The following is a 20,734-nucleotide window of genomic DNA, read 5'->3' on the forward strand; positions in this document are numbered from 1 at the left end:
GCCAGGCCTCCACAGGCCTCACTTTCTCTGTGTGGGTAGCGATAGGCACATACCAACCCCCTGAGTCCTCAGGGAATTCCCTGTAGTGTCTAGCCCCTTATTCCCTGGACACTCACAGCATTACCAGACCTGCTATTCTCAAAGGAACGGTACATACTAGTACGTTTCAACAGTAAGTTTCAACTCAGGACCAGCACTTTGCTTAACATCACAGCACTTAGATATATTCATAATGAAAACGAATAAATTTACATCCCTACGGAGAGATACATGTTTTTTACCTCCTGTCTAGAGGAACTGGTCTAAGGCATCTCACCTTTTGGTGACCTGCTTTTAACTTACATGCTTAAGAACATAATTCTGTGGTACAGATACATAACTCCTTGCATAGTATCTTAACCTACATTTCACAATTATATTGATCCCCAGTGTGACACCGGCTTCCATTTGAGACCTCACATGCAGGAGCAGCGCCAGGATTTCTGGCGTCCTAGGCAGAATTTGGGGGCGGCATTTTGTGCACTCCCCACAGGGTGCACAGGAGTTTCCAGTTCCACTCCCATCGCGTCACCAAAGAAGGACCCTCCGCCGAAACACTGCAAGCGACAGCAGCAGCCACTGAGCTGCTCAATTGCCTGCCGCTGTTTTCCGCGGCCCGTCGGCAGAAGGTCCGTCTTCGGTGGCGCAACAGGAGCAGAACAGGAAGCTCCGGTGCGCCCTGGGGGGGGGCACACAAAATGCCGCTCCCCAAATCCTGATGCCCTAGGCGACCGCGTAGGGTCGCCTAATGGAAGCGCCGGCCCTGCTCACATGACATTCTTTTGTGAACCAAGATGTGTAACCAGAATCATGAAATACTCATAACCCTCTGCATCCTCTTTCCAGTTGATATTTAGAACTTCCTTGGTCCCACTCATAAACACATTTTAGTATTCAGTCTGCTTGAGCAAATCTGTAGAAAAATTCCCACTTACCTCTCATCTCAGAACTCCATTTTTTTAAACAAAACAAAATTTAAAAAGAAGCAGATTCCAAATTCTAATTCTCTAACTTCTTATTCTTATGTTATGTACATGTTTGCATAGAAAGCATCCCAAGATAAAGATCTACATGACCTGATTTCGCCATGACATACACATCCAAGACTCCCATTGGCTTCACTGAGAGTTTGGGGTGGGTCTCCCAAGACAGGATTAGGCCACTGCAAAAGTACAAAAAAGGAAGTGATTTGATGAAATGTGGGAGAAATCAAGGCAAAGCTAAAGTATGCACTATATGTAAGCCCCCAAGCTAGAATACTTAGGATAGGATGCTTTGCATCCCCTTATTGGGAGCTTATGTTCTTATTTTACGAATGACAATAGTTTGGTAACTGCATTTGTAAAAGGGCATATGAATTTTGGGCTCCTACTCCAAGTCTCCTACTTTTCAGCTCAGGGTGGATCATTTTCTCTAGAGTACAGCTCACACAATTCACATGCCCTTTTGTAAAGGTAGTTTTGTAAATAGTTGAACTATTGTCATCCATAAAATCTGAACATAAACTTCATATAATGCAACACTATAAAGAATTATAGGTTAGCAAAATTACACTTTATGTAAATGAAGCCTGCTAGCAGATAGACTTTTCCTTTTCTTCTATGGGGTAGGCAGAGAGTTCCCTCCCTAGGCCTTCTAGCTCTGGGCTTACATACGCTAACCTGGAAAAATGTCTAGACCTCATGATACTAAGGGTGGCTAACTTTACAGGTAAAGGGTTATGGGGAAAAAAGATGCTAAACTGATATTGCTCTGAGCACTATTGGCTGGCGACTGGCAAAAACCTCAGGGCAGCAACATGTAAACATTTTGTTGGAGGTCTGAGTCTACAGAGGTCACCCTGCCTATGATGGGGGTCTGATGGCTCCAGTTCAGCCTGCAAAGCACTTGGGAAAAATTGGTTCTGTTCTCCATATGGCATGGCCACTTGCACACGTTCTGCCATATGTGCAGTAGTGTGCCTTCCATAGTTCAGTAGCCACCATTTTCTGACTTCTTCAGTAATTCTTTCTAGCCACCCCGCTGCTGGTCACTACATTTTTCTGGTAGGGCAGAATGGCATGATACATACACAGATCAGCTTTGTAACAAACATTAGAGGCTCTGGCAACCCTTGCCTTTTACAACAAAGGGCAGCAAATAACCTTACTCTGATGTGCCCTGCAACCTGCTCTGCCAGGGCAGGATCATGGGGCAGCCCAGGCAGACCCCCATGATTTTGTAGCCAGGGTAAACTAAACAGTGGTTGCCACACATGGACCCCTCTCTTTATAGTGAGACACCCTGATTTTCTGGCTAGCTTGCATTTTACTGATGAGAATTAGCGTGAAAGTGGAGAGTATTAAAGATGAACTGGTCGTTTGTGGCTAGTGTTAGGCCGAGAATGATTACGCAAGGTGACAGATACTAGAAGGTCAAATAAAAGAGAATTGTACTTAAAGTGGCTTGCATAATAAAAAGCTAATATTCCACACACATCTCTTTATGGGTCAGTTATCCATCCCTGCTCAACTGGCCCACAAAGACATGTGCAAACACAGGAGATTAAGGGGAGGGAGAGTGAGCAGAAAGGACATTGTTTCCTCCCCAGCCCAGTGTAAGCCACCCCAGTGATTTTCTTCTCCAGCTGAGTGACAAAAGGAGAGAATGGATAATTTTAAGGCGCCGAGGTGTGATTGTCCAAGAGAATGCCCGGCTTTGTCTGCTGCATTGCAACCAGGCATTTCAGTGCCAGCCAAGAAAACAAATGCTTTTCCGCTGGCTCCTGGAAATGCCTCCATCACCCCTGCTGAGCGAGTGCACGCTGAAACCAGCTGACTTTTTGCCCTTTCAGACAGAGCTTGAAATGTTTCTGTTTTTAAAGTCCCATCCCCCCCATCTCACCCCACCCCGCAACCCAAAGACATTAATACTGCACAGTTGCAAAATGCCAGCACGGCACATGGGAAAATAAAAAGGATTAGGAGGGTGAGTCGTATGCGAGGAGGCTGATTCTTCCCTGCGGTGTTAGTGGAACTCTATAAAACCTCAAATCTTAAAAGGTATCAGTTAAAGCCACCTAAATCCCCTTTGGAGTCTGACCCTCCAGATGCAGAGCTAGCAGCTCCAGCACCCAGGCCTTCCCCAGTCTCCCCGTAATCACGGTTTTTCTCTTCTGTTAAAATACACAATCGCTCTCCTTCCAAACAAGGGTGTGGATTAAATGCCAACTGCCCCATCTTTGCGCTGGCACCATGGAGCCTTTCAGCCTCCAACGCTGGAGTCTCCAAAGGCTGGCAAGCCTGTTGCGGAGAGATCTCCAGTAATTAAGTTAGCTGCTAGCTTCTGTTAGCTGCCCTTAGTACTTCACCGCAGCTGCCTGCCTCCATCTCCCCCTCCTTCTCAACAGCTCCCTGTGAGACTGTGTGTGTGTTTAGGAGGTGCTGTTTCCCACAGCTCTGATCTAATTCAGCTGTAATTCAATCTCCGTGTGACCAACACTCAGCCAGCGCTCTCCCACCCGCCGGCAGACTCCTCTCTCACAGGCTGTGTGTGTTACACATTTACACTGTCAATCTGACAGACTCCCCTCAAACAACCCCTCTGTATAGATTTACAATGTCAATCAGCCAGGCATTGGGGGCTGTCTGCAGCAATAACTCTGGCAGTGGCTCTTCCCCCACCCATCGCCCCCAGCCCTCCCTCCTTCTGTGTCTTCAGCGCTCATAGTATAGTCACCCTATACCTGCCACTCAGCAACTGCAAAAGGACTTTTGTTTAATGGTATTTGTGTGCAACCACAAAGAGTGAAGGCAGCTGAACTAGATAAGGCTGAGAACCTGAAACAGATGTAAAAGAGATCAGACCTAGTTTTCTGTGGATCTTCAGCTCCTATAAAGATTTATGACCCCTTCTAGCCTCCTTTTAAATAGGTTTAACTGGGCTTATTTTATATGGACAAAATAAGACTGGCACCTGGCACTTCACCAAGAAGAATGAATCAGCTCCTGAATTTTATGCTATTTCTTATAATTAAACTCATCCATCCGGCCACTGCCTGGTGTTTACTAAGAGCTCATAATAACTTGCATCCTCTGAAATATCCCATAGCTGCCAGTTGACATTTAACCTTTTAAAAGTCCTAAATTTGGGTCGGCAACTATAAGTCGAAGAAGTATGGTAAATCCGTATTACAAGAGCAGCATCAGAGGCTAGTGAGTACTGCCAACAGTGAACAGTCCTTGGAATTTCTTGATGCAAGTGTCATCTGAGACCCAACTGTAGGAGGCTAGGTTAGAACCATTTTCTTTTGGCAGAATAAGCTTTGAACTCTGCTTTTCACTTCCTGCTTCTCTGCAAATTATATGGCGGTTTTTGCTCCTGCCCTGTGAGATGAATACTACAGGAAAGAGAAAAAGATATGGGACCACATTCTGCTCTGAGTTACACTGGTGTAACTCCATCAAGCTCAATGGAGTTACTCCAGATTTACACCAGAATAAATTATTTCAAGGGAAACTTTAAGCTAGTTGGTCTGCCAGTGCTTTTTACAAGGTACAAACCAATCTTTTGGCAAGACACACATTAAAACAGCTGTAATAATCAATAGAGTGATGTAGTATCAGGGCAAGTAATGTTCCTTTCTGCACAGTCACATAAACCGGTCTGGGTCGATGAGGTTGCTAGTGCAACTCATCCAACATGCAGCCAGCAGCGCCAATCAAATTGCAATGAGTATTTTGCTAGATCCTGTTTATGTCCACATGGCATAGGTATAAAGGCATGCACAAAGTGCAAAGCAATGGAGAATCAGGCCTATTATATCTGAAATATATTACACCTATGAAGTCACTAGACTTCTTCTGAGGTCAGAAAATCAACTGCAACAACAGGTGTCTTTTTAAAGACAACTGAAAATTTTTTGTCATAATATTCTCCTAAAATGAGGGCCAAAACAAAATCAGCTTGAAAAACAGAGCTGGAGATGCATCATCACTAGGAGAATAATGTCAATTACTTTCCCCCCACATGTACGACTGAGTCTGGACATATTGGTTTTCTGGTGCATTGATCCCTTCAAGTCAGCAGTTAGAGGTGAAACTCTATATTTCATTGCTGTCATGCTGGACTACTGCTGAATCCCTCTGCTTTTCTGGCTATGGGCAGTTGGCATTAGAGGTAAGAGAAAAAGGTTCTCCAACACTGAAACAAAATATTATTCAGCATCCTCTGGTGATGCCCACTCAACACCCACATGCACACCTGTTCTACAGGTTACGCTAGCAGTAGAGTTCTGGATAAAAAAGTCTCTCCTTGCTTAGATGAGGACAAGAAATGATAACAAGCCAACCTATGAGAGAGAAAAATTACCTACTTTGCAGGCTTCAGCTAAGAATTAATAGAGTTTGGGTTATTAGCAAGACGAAGTGGAGCGGAAGGAGATGAAATGGAAATGACATAAAGGAAATGGCATAACACGAAATAAAAGGAAATGGATTTCCCAACTCATGGAGTCCGTATTTTGGGCTTGGTTCTCCTCTGCCGTGCACTTTGTGTAGTCATTTACACCTGTGCAAAGTGACTGCCCCAGCAGTGGTCCTGCACCTGTTTTGCACAGATGTAAATGGCTACACAGGGTAGAAGGGAGTAGACGTTGAGGGGTCAGCTTGCAGACAGCAGCTTCTCAAGGCAGGGTGCAGTGTGAGCACCTTTCCTGCAAATGGAACTCTCTTGGCCAATGCAGAGTGAGGACAGTCCCCTGGTCCTGTCCTCCACCTGTCCCTATGGAGTGGTTAGCACCACGGTCCATGTTGGAGTGCCCTGGTCTTTGTGCACCAGAAATGCTAAGGCCAAGTGCATAAGGACACAAGAGGTAAGGGAAAGCTCCTTTCACTCTCTTCCATTCTTGCACATCAGTGCAGGGCTAAGCACAACTTAGACAAGCTCGTAACTGCAACAACCACTGCCTGGCCTCCGACTCACCACTTCTGTCTTCAATCCACAGACTAAGCAGAAAGAGTTGTTTTTACTGAGGGCAACATGAGAGGCCTATAAAAACAGTTAAAAGCCCAATATAATTATCTTCCTTATTTTCTTTATCGATTTTTCTTAAAGTCCCATGGCATTAATTCAAAAAATCCATTACCTAGCTTGACAATTTGAGTCTCTCTCTCTGATACTGGGAGAAAAGGGAATATCCATTGAGAACCATCTCCAGAGTATTTAATCACCATCTAGGGGCCCTACTCTTTGAAGGACCATAGGGGAATAAAGTGGTTTGGGGATTAGTGAATGGCTTTTAGTTCTTCCCTAATAATGAGAAATGTGCAATGGATGCCCTGGGCAGATGCTAAATTGGTTCAGAAAATGTTCCACAAGTGCCCTTTGCTAAGCTAGAGGATCAATGTCAACAATGTAAAAAAAAAATTCTGTTTGGCTCTAAGAAATAAAGTTTAAGTTATTAAACAATGGAAATGGTATCAGTCATGATTAACTGTGCTGTATTTGCAGACGTTACATGACCATTCACTTCAAAGGGACTACTCACATGAGTAAACGCTGCAGTCTCATGCCCTTATTTGGCTGTCCAGGGGACTTTGAGAAGAATATGACTGAACAGAACTGCAAACGTTTGCCAACGTTGTTCAGAGATGGGAGCAAAAAAGGAGATGCTGACAAAAAGCTAAAAAGAGCTGTTTCTTCAGCTACTCAGAGGGCTTTGCAACAGAAGAAAACAAGAATGAGCACTCATCACCCCCAGTCCTCATAAGGTGGTTCCCAAGCCAACTTTTGGCCAGATTTTCCCCTAGTCACTGAAAAAAATATAATTAATTTTAGAAAAATAAAAGTTCTAAAATAAAGTCAGAACAGGCTTCAGCTCTCACTTTGGTTAGTATGAAAAATCCAAAGCAATGCATTAAGGGTCTGAGCCAACATCCACTGAAGTCCAAGGAAAGACTGCCACTGATTTCAGTGGACAAGAAGTAGAGCTTTATATCTGAATCAAGCTTGTGATGTGGAAGTCAGGAATCCTTGTTTGTATGAGTGTTGTGAATTAGGGCCCATCTATACTGAAAACAATCAAGGTGCTGCGGGAAGTGATACTCCAGTAAGATGCTAGGGGTCACCACACAGTTGTCTTTTGGTTGATGCATAAAATCACTGAAATCACCACATGTGGTCATCGAAGATCCCACAGCAGTTTTTGCAAGGGTAGCAATGTCAACCCTGGTGCCTTGATCAAATTCAAAATTGGATACCTACATTCTTCTTAAGTAATAGGTCCCTGCCATTGCAAATGGATACAGTAGTCTTCCCTTGCTGTCCTAATCTGAAGCCCTAGTTTACACTAGTGCTCTAAGTTAATGTAAGTTAAGTTATATAAGTAATATAACCTAAGTCGACGTAGCTTACATTGACTTAAAGCTGTCTCTATACCATGCTATGTCGATGGGAGATGCTTTCCCATCAACATAGCTTCCACCTCTTGTTGAGGTGGATTAATTAAATCAACAGGAGAGTGCTATCCTATCGACTTATCGTGTCTTCAGTAGACCAGCTAAATTGATGCCGCTGCATTGATCGCAGTAGTGCCGATTTAGCCAATAGTGTAGACAAGGCCTGAATATAGAGTTAATAGGTATTGATGAACAGGTGCTGCATTTTTACCTTATGTCAGTGGAGAGTGAAGTGATCTCTGTCCATAGCTTGTATATCCATTTATCAGGTTTAAAACTACTGTGAGGAAAGACACTATATCATTACATAACTGAGTTATTATAAATGTATTTTATTCTTCCAGTTATTCTTGGTAGATAACTTGCATCATACATGTCTTCTCCGTGCAGTGGAGGATATGTCCTGCCTTCATAAAAACTATACACAAAGAGAATGCTTTTAAATGACTTTGCAATAGGGTCTTGGGATGGATGATCACTCAGTTGACAACACAGGGATTTTTTAAGACAACTGGGACTGTTTTGAAGTAAAAGTGAGAACATATTACTGCTAATATAGAAAAAGAACTTGGCTAGCATTGTAGATTATTTATAAAAGACAGAAGAGAATGGAAACGTACAGCAGCTGAGAGTTAAGTCAGGCAAAATCCTTTTCTACAAATGCTAAGTGAATACACAAAATAAATGCTGAACTGGCATTACCGTATACATTTTAAGAATATCTACACTATGGAAATAAATGGACTAACCATAAAAATAACCAGAGAACTTAAAATACCAGGAACCAGAGTCTTTTGATGAGAGAGGCAAAAGCAGGAAGAGGAGCAATAGCATTTTGTTAGGGATGATATTGATTCTATAGGGAGAAATAGTATACAGCAAATACTTTGACTAACCCAACACAGACTAGGGAATAGGAAAACATTATAGTCAAGAAAGGCAACTGGTTGGTTCTTGGATGATGTTATATGGACATCCAAGAAGCAGAGAAAAGAAGATCAGGAGATGTTTTTACACATAACAGGATGGTAAGAATGCTGAAATTTTATTAATAGAAACATTTAGCTGCTCTGGTATTGTTAGAGATAATCACATACAAACTGAAGAGGAAAACCTATTTATATAGGTAATGCAGGATGACTTCTTTATGGGACTAATTTGTGAGCTGGCCTCTTTGCCTGGGGAGAAGGAGGGGTTATGGGTCATCAGATCCCTCTGTATTCCCTGTCAGAAGCTACTCACATGGGCGAGGGGAACAGCAGCTTTGGTTCTGTCCCCCACAACATGCCACCCAGCACAGCTGAGCCAGCATGGAGGGCAATGTAAGCTGCATGAAGAAAAGGGCTGGCACAATCTATTTCCCCCATGAATCAAGGGGGAAGAAGGGACCGAATAGTAACTCTGAGTAAAATAATTTGGTCCCTGGACTGCTTGTGGGCGCTGCCCCTTACTCAAAGCATATTACAAGATGCCAGTCTAGCTCAGGGAGCTTATTAAACAATCCACATGGCCAGAAACGATTCTGGACTTAACTTTAACCAACAAGTCAACTATGATAAATAAGGTTGGAATTTGGGAAGTGTAAATGAATCTGGAGACCCAAAATCCTTAGGACAGAAACATTCTTGAGCTGAAATACACAAAGGTTTTTTTTTTAAGACATAGAAAAGTTGATTTTGAAGAATTTGTGAGACACTATGAGAAATTCTGATTGGAATGTACGGTTTATAAAGAAATGTACGGTCCAACTGTAGGAAACATGTGAGAGACATAAAGGGCTATTGAAATTCCTTCCAGTAAAGTGAAAACAGGGAGAAGGGCAACAGCTGTTAATGTTGTGAAGTAAGGAAGTAAAAGATCAAAATGAGCAATAAGCAGAAGGCATTTAAAATATAAATAAGCAGGCGAGGAGGACTAGTGGGACAGTTATACAAATAAGCAGCAGATGATTTAAAAAGGATAATTGGAGGCAGTGGCATTGGAACAATTTGTATAGTGGGGATGCTGACAGCCATTGAACAAAACTGTAAACCCTATATAGGATGGAAACCACTTCAAGCCGGGGGTGCTGCAGCACCCCTAATTGGAGGAGCAAAAATAAATACTAATTGTGGGGCTGCAATGAACATTTTCTATCAACAATATAAAGTTGTTCAAATAGATTCATAAGAGGATGAAAATGCACCTCCACCTAGTCCCTACGCCAACTAAGTCTGAGTAATCAAGTGGTGTGTTGGGCTCCCCAGAGAGCTTACAGAAGGATAAAATTCACCACCCTAACTTGCAGATAACCTGTAATTTTGTGAACTAGACAAAAGGAAACATAGGGAGTAATTTGCCAATTAACTTTAACCAACTTTAGCCAATTAAAACCAGTAAGGTATAGAGAAGTTTCAGAGACAATAAGATTTTCTTTTCCTTTCAAAGAAAGAGAAATAGGGACAAAGGAGGAAACATACTAGATTATTATTGCTTTTATTATTGGTATTATTTAGATCAGGGGTCTCAAACTCAAAACCTCCTTAGGGCCAGGGTCCTCAAATCATCCCAGCGGGCCAATGTCACTCATGTCACCTAGAATCCACCCCCCAAAAAAAACTCTGCCCCCCACCTGCCTAAGGCTCTGGGACAGAGTTTGGGTGGAGTAGGTCGTCTGGGGTAGGGGATTGGGGTGCAGGTTCTGGGAGGGAGTTTGGGTGCAGAAGGGGTGAAAGGTTGGGCTCTGGGAGGGAGTTTGGGTGGGAGAGGGAGTCTGGGGTGTAGGCTCTGGGATGGAGTTTGGGACTGGGGTGTGTGGGGGAGGGGGTGCAGGCTATGAGAGGGAGTTTGGGGTCTGAGGGTGTGTGGGGATGGGGCACAGGCTCTGGGAGGGATTTTGGGGACTGCGGGGGGTATAGGGACCGGGTGCAGGCTCTGGGAGGGAGTTTGGGGGTGGGAGGGTGTGTGTGGAAAGGGGAAGGGGGTGCAGCCTCTCGGAGGGAGTTTGGGGGCAGGAGGTGGTGTGTGGGAAGGGTGTGTGTGGAAAGGGGAAGGGGGTGCAGGTTCTGGGAGGGAGTTTGAGGTCAGGAGGAGGTGTGTGGGAAGGGGGTGCAGGCTCTTGGAGGAAGTTTGGGGGTGGGAGGGGATATGTGGGGAGGAGGTTGGGATGCAGGCTCTGGGAGGGGGTCGGGGGTACGGCGTATACCTGGGGCTCCAAGACAGGGTTGGGTGGTCTCTGTGCGCTTCTGCCCCCCAGGTACTGCCCCCAGAGCATCCCATTGGCTGCAGGGGCATTTGGGGCAGAGGTAGCGCACAGAGGCACAGCCCTGCCCCACCCCTAGGCCACAGGGAGGGGCCGGCAGCCACTGGAGTGAGCAGGCAGACATGCTCCACTCTGCTGCGGAGCTGGGGTCCATGAGGGGGGACTATCCAGGGGCAGCAGGTGGGGCCAAGGGAGAGACCCAGCCCCAAAACTGCTGGAGTCCCGGGGGCCACACTGAGGAGGCTCGCAGGCTGCATGAGTTTGAGACCCCTCATTTAGATAGCACCACTAGTATGCATGGTGTTTTACAGACAACTGTCTAAATCACAGTAACAAAACAGAAATCCCAGCAATAGCTTTAAGATTGTTCCAGCCAGCATGACAGAGAAAGAGACGCTTTTGTGTCTACCTCTAATGGAAGGTGCTCGGGTACCATGGTGATTGGCAGCCATATAGAGAAGTAGATTGAAAGAGATGAAGACAATTTCCCTTTCCTAAAGAACTTTCAGTGTAAAACAACAATGGGACAAATGGCTTTTCCATGTCCAGAAATTCCTTATTTTCTTATGAGTCATTGCTGGTTAGAGTAAGTCATTTTGAATCCCTCACACATTGGCTCTGTGTACAGAAAGCCTCTGCATGTCAGAAATCAGGTTTCTTATTGTCATATGTAGGCCCTGTTTATGCTAGCAAAACTTCAAAAATTTCACACTCTGGAAACACCATTTCAGCTCCATGGTGCTTAGCAATGTTGCAAATGCCAATGTATATGGGCCACTGGCATTTTTAACACCTGAATGCATGTTGCTCTAAGCAGGTCTAATCAACATGGTTTAAAAAATGCTAGCAGCAGCGGCCAATATCCAGTCTCTACTAGTGGAGTGGAATTGGTGTTAGTAACAGTGAAGATTTTTTAAAAATATCCATAGGGATGCAGACGGTAGCCCCTTTTCGGGGATATGCATTGTGCCAGCATTTAAAAGGATCTGTTCAGGATGCTCACAGTTAATTCATACAGTTTCTCATTCTCAGAATCTTTTACTTAAGATGCAAAACTTTCAGTTGTTTTCTTCATATTTAAAGACTGGAATTAACTCATGTCCTCGGGTGGGGATATTCTTTAAGCCACTGTATTGTTGTTACATTCCCCCTTGAGGGACCCCATTTGCTAGGACATCGAGCATGTGTTCACTAAACCCATGCCAATGCTGCTTCGACAGTGGTCATAAGGGTGCAGGGTGGATTAGAGGATTCTTAAAACATGAAGAAAAGCAGCAACAATGTGAGATTTTTCAGTCTTTCTGGCTAACTTTACACTGAAATCACTTCCTCTTCCATCTCCCTAAGGGGTGCCATGCTGTGGGGTACAAGTGGGAAAGGCCCTTAAGGCCCCCTGGTATCTACTTCAGCTCTTGTTACTGTATTTCTGACTTTCTCACATTTGTTCTTACTCTTATCACTAAGAATGAGGCTGGAGAAATGGAGAACCCCCAAAGGACACCTTTTTCTGACTGGATATCTGGATGCTATCAGATTTGCAATTTACTGTTCTACTGGGGTTTGCAGCACAGACCTAAGTGGTAGCTGGCTCTTGTGACTGGATAAGGCTGATAACTCTTTGGACACATACACGTGGATAGCCCCTTTCATCTGAGAACTGAAAAGCAGGTTACAAAGGAAGCTAGGTATCCTTACAGCCATGTGCACTCCATTGCAAGCCAGACCTAATTCTGCAGCAAGCCCCCCTGGTTTCTTGAAGGGTTTTCATTGAATTATATATTAAAAGTAGCAATACCATCCTTACAGACACTCCATGTTGTTTATTTTTATACTAAATTCCATTTTATTTTATGTTGTCCCATCTATTTGCCTTTGAATGTGCCTTGGATATCCACACTGGCAATGCAGAGCTGCGTTATACAAACTGTCAGGAGAGAACATCCTAATTTTCAGACTCAGAACGCCCCCTGAAGTCATCAGCCTATGGTTTGATTTATACCATACCCATTGTCCTGCCCTTTACACAAATTCACAACAATTAAAGAGCCCCTGTTCCTATTCTGTTGTTCTATGAAGAAGATAAATCAACTGTACACTTAGCAAGGAAGCAAACAAACAGTCAAGCACAGGAAGAAAATCAATTGCCACAGAGATTCCTTCACAGGCAATGGTCACAAGTGATAAGACAGGTAGCAAAAGCAGAGGAAGCTTTGTACAACACGAGGTCTAAATGACAAATCATTGTACGTCCAGCCCATACTCGAAGTACAAATCAGAACCTGTTTTTGTCCCCTTCAGTTTCACCCCACAGCTCAGTAGCTACGGTGTCACCTAATTAAACTATGTCAATTCCTCAACCCTCACAGACACTGGGTGGGCTGTGGCAGGAAGCTGAAGAGTGATTTATAGGGCCAAATTCATCCATCATGGAATTCTGTGAGGGATAATTTTGGCCCACTGCTGCCAGACTGATGTGTGTGTGTACCATGCTTCCACTTTACTGGCCTTTATTTTCTGATAAAACAGGCCCTCGGTTTCTGAAGATATTGTGCAGGCAAACTGTTGGCGTTAGCTTGTCAGAGTCCCCTGCGAGCAGTGTCAGTGCCCCCTCCCTCACAGACACACACATACTCCATTGTTCCTATCCATCAGCCTAACCCCAAAACAAACATTGTGAATTCTCATCCCGGGGGGCACCCCGCCAAAAAAAGTCTAACCAGAGGAAACAATTTCAATTGAAACTGGGGCCTCCTGCGGCTGCAGTTTACAAGGAGCACTGCCAAATCTGCCTCTCTTGGCGAACAAATTGTTCAGACTTCAGACCTGTCAGCAGGGTCAGGCAAGCCTCTGATTTTTAAAAAAATGAGTCTAACATTATGTTATTTTGAGGCCAGGTTTGCCACAAAGACAGAAAAATAAACTAAACCCAAAAGAGAGAGCGCTTTGCATATTACAGCTATTCACCAGTGATCAGCATTGAAATACACTATGAATACTTCACACATCAATGACAAGCTTGCAATTGACTTTTTCATGTAAACTGCCACGCCCCATGCTTCCCCACAGGTGCATGGAAAGTGAGGTAAATGATGGCCTTAGCGCCACAGGTGTTGATTAAAAATGCTCTCCTTTTTGGCCTTCCCTCCTGCCCTCTCACACTTTCATTTCCCTCCCTTTAAGGCAGTGCTGGTTGCTCTCCACTCCCAGAACCTCTGCACCTTGCAGAGTTGGGTCTGTTGTCAATCTGCTTCAAGGAAGCTTTCCCATCCTTGGACTATCCCTCTGTTAACGTGCCATCATGCTACAGGCAGGAATTGAACTGGGCTGGGCTAGTAGCAGCTTGGCAAGGTAGTTCTTTCCCGTGGGGGGCGCATTATCTTGCGCTCTTGAATCCATGCTTTCATTTTAATTCTCTTTTAAAGAAGTGTAACTTGGATACAAGCTAGCGCAGCATTGTCTGCCTGAGTCTGTAACCAGATAAATGTCATCCTTGTGAAGGGTGCTAGAGCCACATCCCTGGATACTGAAGTCCTAGGCTTTATCCAGAGACTAGGCATGGCCCACAGCAAGCTTCCTAAAGCAAAGCAAGCTTCTGAAAAGCAGTCCCACTAGCGTGTTTCATATCTGTCCCAGAGGCTTAGATGAGAAAGTAGTTTAGGGGGTACATATCTGCCAGCGCCCTCAAAGAAAACAACAATTGACCAGGAGGATGGGTGCTCACATTTTTGCCTACACAATGCTCAGCTTTGGGGCAGCGCTGCTTCTAGAAGCTGTGATGCTGCCTTGATAGCAACTTGAAGTGCTGAGTCGCCTCCCTGTGTGTGGGCAGGCCATAGGAGGGGAGGGGAGTAAGGAAGCAAAGTCAGGGCAGTATCAGTAGGAAGCTGTGGCTCCTCTCTGCTCCTGCTGAATCCCAGTGGCGGTGGGATCTTTCTACATTTCCTCCTTCTCTCAGTTGCTAGGTTACAGCTTGCACAGTGGTTCTCAAACTTGTTTGATCGTGCCCCCCTTCTTTGTGTCTGTAATAGTTAACCTCCCTTCCTCCTTCATCCCCCGGGTGGCCACTGGCTGCCCAGCTCTGAAAGCAGAGCAGAGAGCAGCAGCTGCTGGGTGCCCAGCTCTGAAGGTGGTGCCCTGCCAGCAGCAGCACAGATGTAAGGGTAGCCAATACCATACCACGCCATCCTTCCTTCTGCACTGCTGCTGGCAGCTGCACTGTCTTCAGAGCTGGGCACCCGGCCAGCAGCCACCACCCTGGCCACCCAGCTCTGAATGTGTGCAGCAAGGTTTTTTTTCCCCTAAAATGTCTCACACTCTTTCCTCCCCGGAATACATTCTGTTCCTCCCCCTGCCCCCCAGGGGCACCTCCCCCAGGTTGAGAACCTGATTTAGCAAATACTCTCTCAGGACCCACCTGCACATTGTGTGCTGTTTGCCACTCAGTTTGTCAGCTTCACATTCCTCCTCTACACAATTGATCAATTCCCTCTCTTAGGGCTTCTCTTCACTATGGGGGTAAATCGACTTAAGTTACACTACTCCAGCTTTGTGAATAACATAGTTGGAGCCGATGTAGCTTAGGTCGACTTACCCTGGTGTCTTCACTGTGCTGCGTCAACGGGAGATGCTCTCCTGTCAATTTACCTTAATCTTCTTGGGGAGCTGGAGTACCGGGATTAACTGGAGAGTGCTCTGCCATCGATTTAGCGGGTCTTCACTAGACCCGCTAATTTGATCCCTGCTGCATCAATTGCAGCAGTGTTGATCTCCCCGTAGTAGAGATCAGCCCTAACACTTATGCTTTTAAAAATGCTTCTTGAAATGTGGAATCAACATGAGTTGAACCTCAGAAGATTATTTTGGGAAAAGCTTCCACAGATCATTTCATAGCTAACTTAGACTCAGTGTTGCCAGTTCTTGTTATAATTTTGTGAGCCCAAAATAAAGGATGCTTCTGTGCAAGTTATGTGAAATAACGAAATAAATAATAATATTTATTAATAAAAAAGTATGTTTCTAGCCCTCATGATTGTGGAGAAAAGTCTGGAAATGTGAACTGATGTATCCCAAAAGCTCAGAAAACATAAGAAAATAAAAATCCTCATTTATTATTTTCTTTAAATTTCAGTTTTTAAAGCCAATCTCATGATTTTGGGGGCCTGGGTCATTATTTTTGAACCACTGGGGTTAGGAATACAGTAAGCTGAAAGTTTCTTGAGACATGGGTCTTGTCTTCATTCTTATAGAAAGTGCCTTGCACACCTAAGGCGTCATATACAAATGTTAAATAACTCTATAAATATTTCATTGGGAGAGCTTTGTGTGTGTGTGCGCGCGCGCGCACGCATGCATGTAGGACTGAGATAGATCGCCAAATTAGACTTGTCAGCATTAGCAAACATCCTATGTATAATTCAGTGGTAGAAATGACGGAACTGAACATGTGGAGAATTAGGAGTCCTAAGTTTGCCTCTGAGGAAATAGTCAATGATTTCAGTTACAGTGGTGTAAATCCAAAATAACTCTGTTGATTTCAATGAAGTCCCACCAGAGACAGTGGAGTTATTGAAGATTATCAACAGTGCAACAAAACTAAAAGAGAATCTGTCTGATAGATTCTTAATTTTAGATTTCTAATGATAAAAATAGGAATAAAATGTTGTGCAACAAAATGACAAAGGCATTCAGACTCTCCTCCTCTTCTTTCTTAATTAGAAAAACCTTCCCAATTAAAAAAATAGGTAGAAATGGTTAATTGAATCTTGGTGTAATGTTTTTATTCATTAGGACAATCACTGGCATTGGAACAATTTATATAGTGGGGTGTGCAGAAAGCCACTGAACAACACTGTAAACTCTGTATATGATGGAAACCACTTCAAGCCATGAGGTGTTGCCACACCACCAGTACCCCTAGTTCAAGCACCCCTGATTATAATTAAACAGAATGAGTACTAACTAAAATTTTGTTTTGACATATACTTAAACCTATGTTTAAGAAGTAATAGGTAAGACATGCTTATTCGTTCAAATATTGTTGCCTAAACACGTAATGACTTTTACACAAGTCGTGTCTGTGATAAAAACTGGACAGGATAGTTAAACACAGGTTGCTGAGCTTTCGGAGAGAATTGTTGCTTAGGGCAATGATACTGTCTGATTTGAACTTACATACAATATTTCATGAAAGATCAAAATCAGAAGAGATTTCCCTGGCCTCCCCAGATACAAATACATTGGACAATTCCTTTTTGGCAATGAAGATCAGAAATTTTAAAGGGAGCTGGTGTTGTACTTTGTTGTCACGATTAAGGTGACGCCCAAGAGACAGGTGTTGAGCTAATGCTGTTGTATTTTTCCTCAGAGCCCAAATGAATTACTATAGAAGAGTAGGAATAAAACTTTCAAACTAATCAAGAGGTCAAAATGTATTGTGGCCCTTGGATCAACACCAGAGAAATCCAGTTGTCTCACAGCAGCTACAGGGAAGCAATACAGCATAATTAGTAAGACTTAGTGACTCAAAGCAAATGCTGATTTGTATGAGAAAGTGTGGAATTAAAGCCTTTCAAAATAGATTGCACACCTTCTTTAGCAAAAAATATATGATGACCTTTTCTCTTAACACATTGTTATTTTCTAACTAAGATGATCGAATAACTCAGTGAACATGGCTGGCATAAAAAAGGAGGGGGTGCAGGGGGGGAGGAAGGAAGAAGCAGGGCTAGCTAGCTCTAAATCCTCTGCCAAATCCCCTTTTCATAATTTATAGTCTGTCACCAGTTTATCACAGAGAACTGTCCCTCTTTTTCTCATTCTACAGGCTTCTTTCCCAGTGGACAGTCTCTGCCAGCTGTCTAGGCAGCAGGAACGTCCTTTTTTTCCCAAGCCTCGACCTGTGGGAAAATCTTCATTGGCTAGTAATTGATTCCACCCTGCCAGCTCCATTACTTTAGTCTACAGTCAAACTGCCAGCAATCTGGAGACAGGCAGCCCCAGCCCTCCCTTGCCCCCACTATTGAAGTCCACTCCTAGCAGTGCTGCTAGCTATTGGGTCTCTGAGTTGATGTGTCAGCCCGCCCTGCAATTAGCACTAATCTGAAAATTGGCCTCTGCTTGCAAAGCCAAGCACCTGACAGCTAATTGTTTATGTCAGATTGATGTGCATTTAATATGGAAAGGTTATTTATCAAAGGGAACTTTTTTCTGTATGTCTTAGTTCAGAGCAGGGCGAATTGCCACAGGCACTTTGAGCCCACAAACCAATAAAGATCTTATACTTCATTTAACTTAAGGAGCCTGCTAAATACCCTTTCTAAATCCTCAGCTTCAACCTAGTGCAGTAGTCATCTGTTTACCTTGCTTATAAAGAAACTGCTGCTAGCCAAGTTAGTGGTTTCAGTCTTTTTTTTAAAATCAAAATATTGAGGGAGGGGGAAATACCACAGAAGGAAGCAGTAAAACCAACTAAGAAATTAAAAATAACTATATTTAAGATTTTTGAATCACCTTAAGGACCTGCCGGCCTTTTCTAATCTCTCTCTCTAAGGTTACTAATCTTATTTATCCATGTAAGCAAATACCTAGGATAAAATGCTGGCCCTATTGAAGTCAATGAGAGTTTTGCCATTCACTTCAATAGAACCAGAATTTCACTCCCAGTATCCTCTATATATTGAGGTAAGGTTATTTAGGCCCTTATCCTGCAATTGGATCACTATGAGCAGACCTGTGTGCTTTCGGATCCCCCTGGATCTACTGAGGTTGTAAGCTCTGCGGGGCAGGGACCCTCTTTTTGTTCTGTGTTTGTACATTGCCTAGCACAGTGGAGCCCTGGCCCATGACTGGGGCTCCTAGGCACTATGCTAATACAAACAATAAATACTAATACTGGGGGTTGACCGTCACTGATCCAAATACAGGATGATACCCTTTGTTGTGAAAGGCATTATCTAAATAATAACCAAGATCTGAAGAGGGACTACTACACTCCAGCTAAGGTGTATTATCTTAGAATCATAGGGATAAAAGGGACCACAAGGGTTTAACCCTCTGCCAAGATGCAGGATTTGTTGTGTCTAAACTATTCAAGACAGATGGCTCCAGCCTCCTTTAGAAAACCTCCAGTGAAGAAGCTTCCACAACCTCCTGAGGTAGTCTGTTCCATTGTCCTACTTTTCTTACAATTAGGAAGCTGTCCCTGTGATTTAATCTAAATCTGCTGTGCTGTAGTTTGAACCCATAGCCTCTTGTCCTGCCCTTTGTGGCAAAAAAGAACTTTTCTCCATCTTTTTGTATGGCAGCCTTTCAAGTATTTCAAGTATATCATATCACCCCTTAATCTCCTTTTTTCCAAACCTTCAGCCTTTGTTCATAAGGCTTGCATTCCATCCCTTTGATTATCTCTGTTGCTCACCTCTGGATCCTTTCTATACATTGGTGACCAAAACTGGACACAGTACTCTAGCTGAAGCCTAACCAGCGCCAAGTAGAGTGATACCATCACCTCCCGTGACTTGCATGCTATGCCTCTGTTAATGCAACCTACAATTACATTTGCTTTTTTTGCAACAGCATTGCATTGCCAACTCATTTTGAGCTTGTGATCCACCTCAACTCCCAGATCCTTCTTAGCAGTGCTGCTGCCAAGCCAGTTTTCCCCCATTCATTTTGTATCTGTGCATCTGGCTTTCTTCCTGAAGTGCAGCACCTTACATTTGTCTTTGTTGAATTTCATTTTGTTATCTATAGCACAGTTCTTCAATTTATCAAGAGCCCTCTGAATTTTCTATCTTCAGAAGCATTAGCAACCCCCCACCCTCAGCTTTGTGTCATCTGCATATTTGATCAGTGTGCTTTCTATACCTACATCCAGGTCATTAATAAAGATGTTAAAGAACACTAGACCTAGAACAGATCCCTGTGGAACCCCACTTGAGACCTCCCTCCAGTCCAACATCATTCCATGAATGATTACTCTTTGTTTGCAGTTGATTAACCAATTATGTATCCACTTAATTGTAGTTCTGTCGAGCCTGCATTTCTCCAACTTACTTATCAGAATGTCTTATGGGATTGTGTCAAAAGCCTTGCTGAAGTCCAGGTATATTATATCCACCACAGTCCCCCAGCTACCAAATCTGTTACCCTGTCAAAGAAGGAAATCAAGCTGGTTTGGCATGATTTGTTCTTGGAAAATCCATGCTGGCTGGTAGTGATGACCCCTTCATCCTCCAGGTATTCACAAATTGAATGTTTTATACATTGTTCTAGTAGATTCCCAGGTAGCAAAGTCAGGCTGACTGGTCTATAGTTCCCTTGCTCCTCCTTTCCCCCCTTTTTAAAGATGGGCACTACATTAGCCCTTCTCCAGTTTTCTGGGACTGCTGCTGGCATCCATGAGTTTATAAATATTACTGCCAGTGGCTCTGAGATTTCTTCAGCTAATTCCTTCAGTACTCTTGAGTAAATAGCAACATTGCAGGCATTTGCCTGATGTCAAACACACACTATCTAGCTTCACTGGACAGAGCTTTCAAAGAAACCAAATGTGATATTTAAAAAGAATCATATTTGTCCTGACATCAAGTGACAACCATATCGGCCTAAAGAACTTCAGATTACTTTATGGTCCCCCTGAAACATGTAATGAAAACAATGAGCATTTGCAATGGCAGAGAAGAGATTAGCGTATTCTGTGGAACTGAAGAGGTTGACAGAAAGATAGTAGTAGTACACATGAAACACAAACACAAGCTGCAATACAAAGAAAAAATGCTGGGCTCTCAAATGAAACAATAGACAGTATTTATGGAAAGTATATATGAAAAGCAATAAATCAGACAGAATGAAAACACAACAACTGTTTGATACAAATCATATTCTGACAGGGAAGCTAGAATTGCCTGTGCACTTGTATTAAATGATCCCCAGTGTTCATTCCAGAGATGGAGGAAAACAGTTTTATTATACATCAGATCTGTCCTTTTATCTGAATAGTGCTAGTCAAATGATATTT

General features: G+C 43.5%; 1 long non-coding RNA gene across 1 annotated transcript; it reads right to left on the reverse strand.

Moving 5' to 3' along the window:
• Nucleotides 1–1,439: 1,439 nt before the first annotated feature.
• Nucleotides 1,440–19,246, reverse strand: LOC115645206. Its single transcript, XR_003998682.1, has 3 exons — nucleotides 19,133–19,246; nucleotides 4,319–4,324; nucleotides 1,440–1,450 (listed from the first exon to the last, which is right to left on the reverse strand). It is a non-coding gene; the product is annotated as an uncharacterized LOC115645206 (long non-coding RNA).
• Nucleotides 19,247–20,734: the final 1,488 nt, after the last annotated feature.

Source organism: Gopherus evgoodei, chromosome 2 (assembly GCF_007399415.2).
Source record: "Gopherus evgoodei ecotype Sinaloan lineage chromosome 2, rGopEvg1_v1.p, whole genome shotgun sequence".
Classification (NCBI taxonomy): domain Eukaryota; kingdom Metazoa; phylum Chordata; order Testudines; family Testudinidae; genus Gopherus; species Gopherus evgoodei.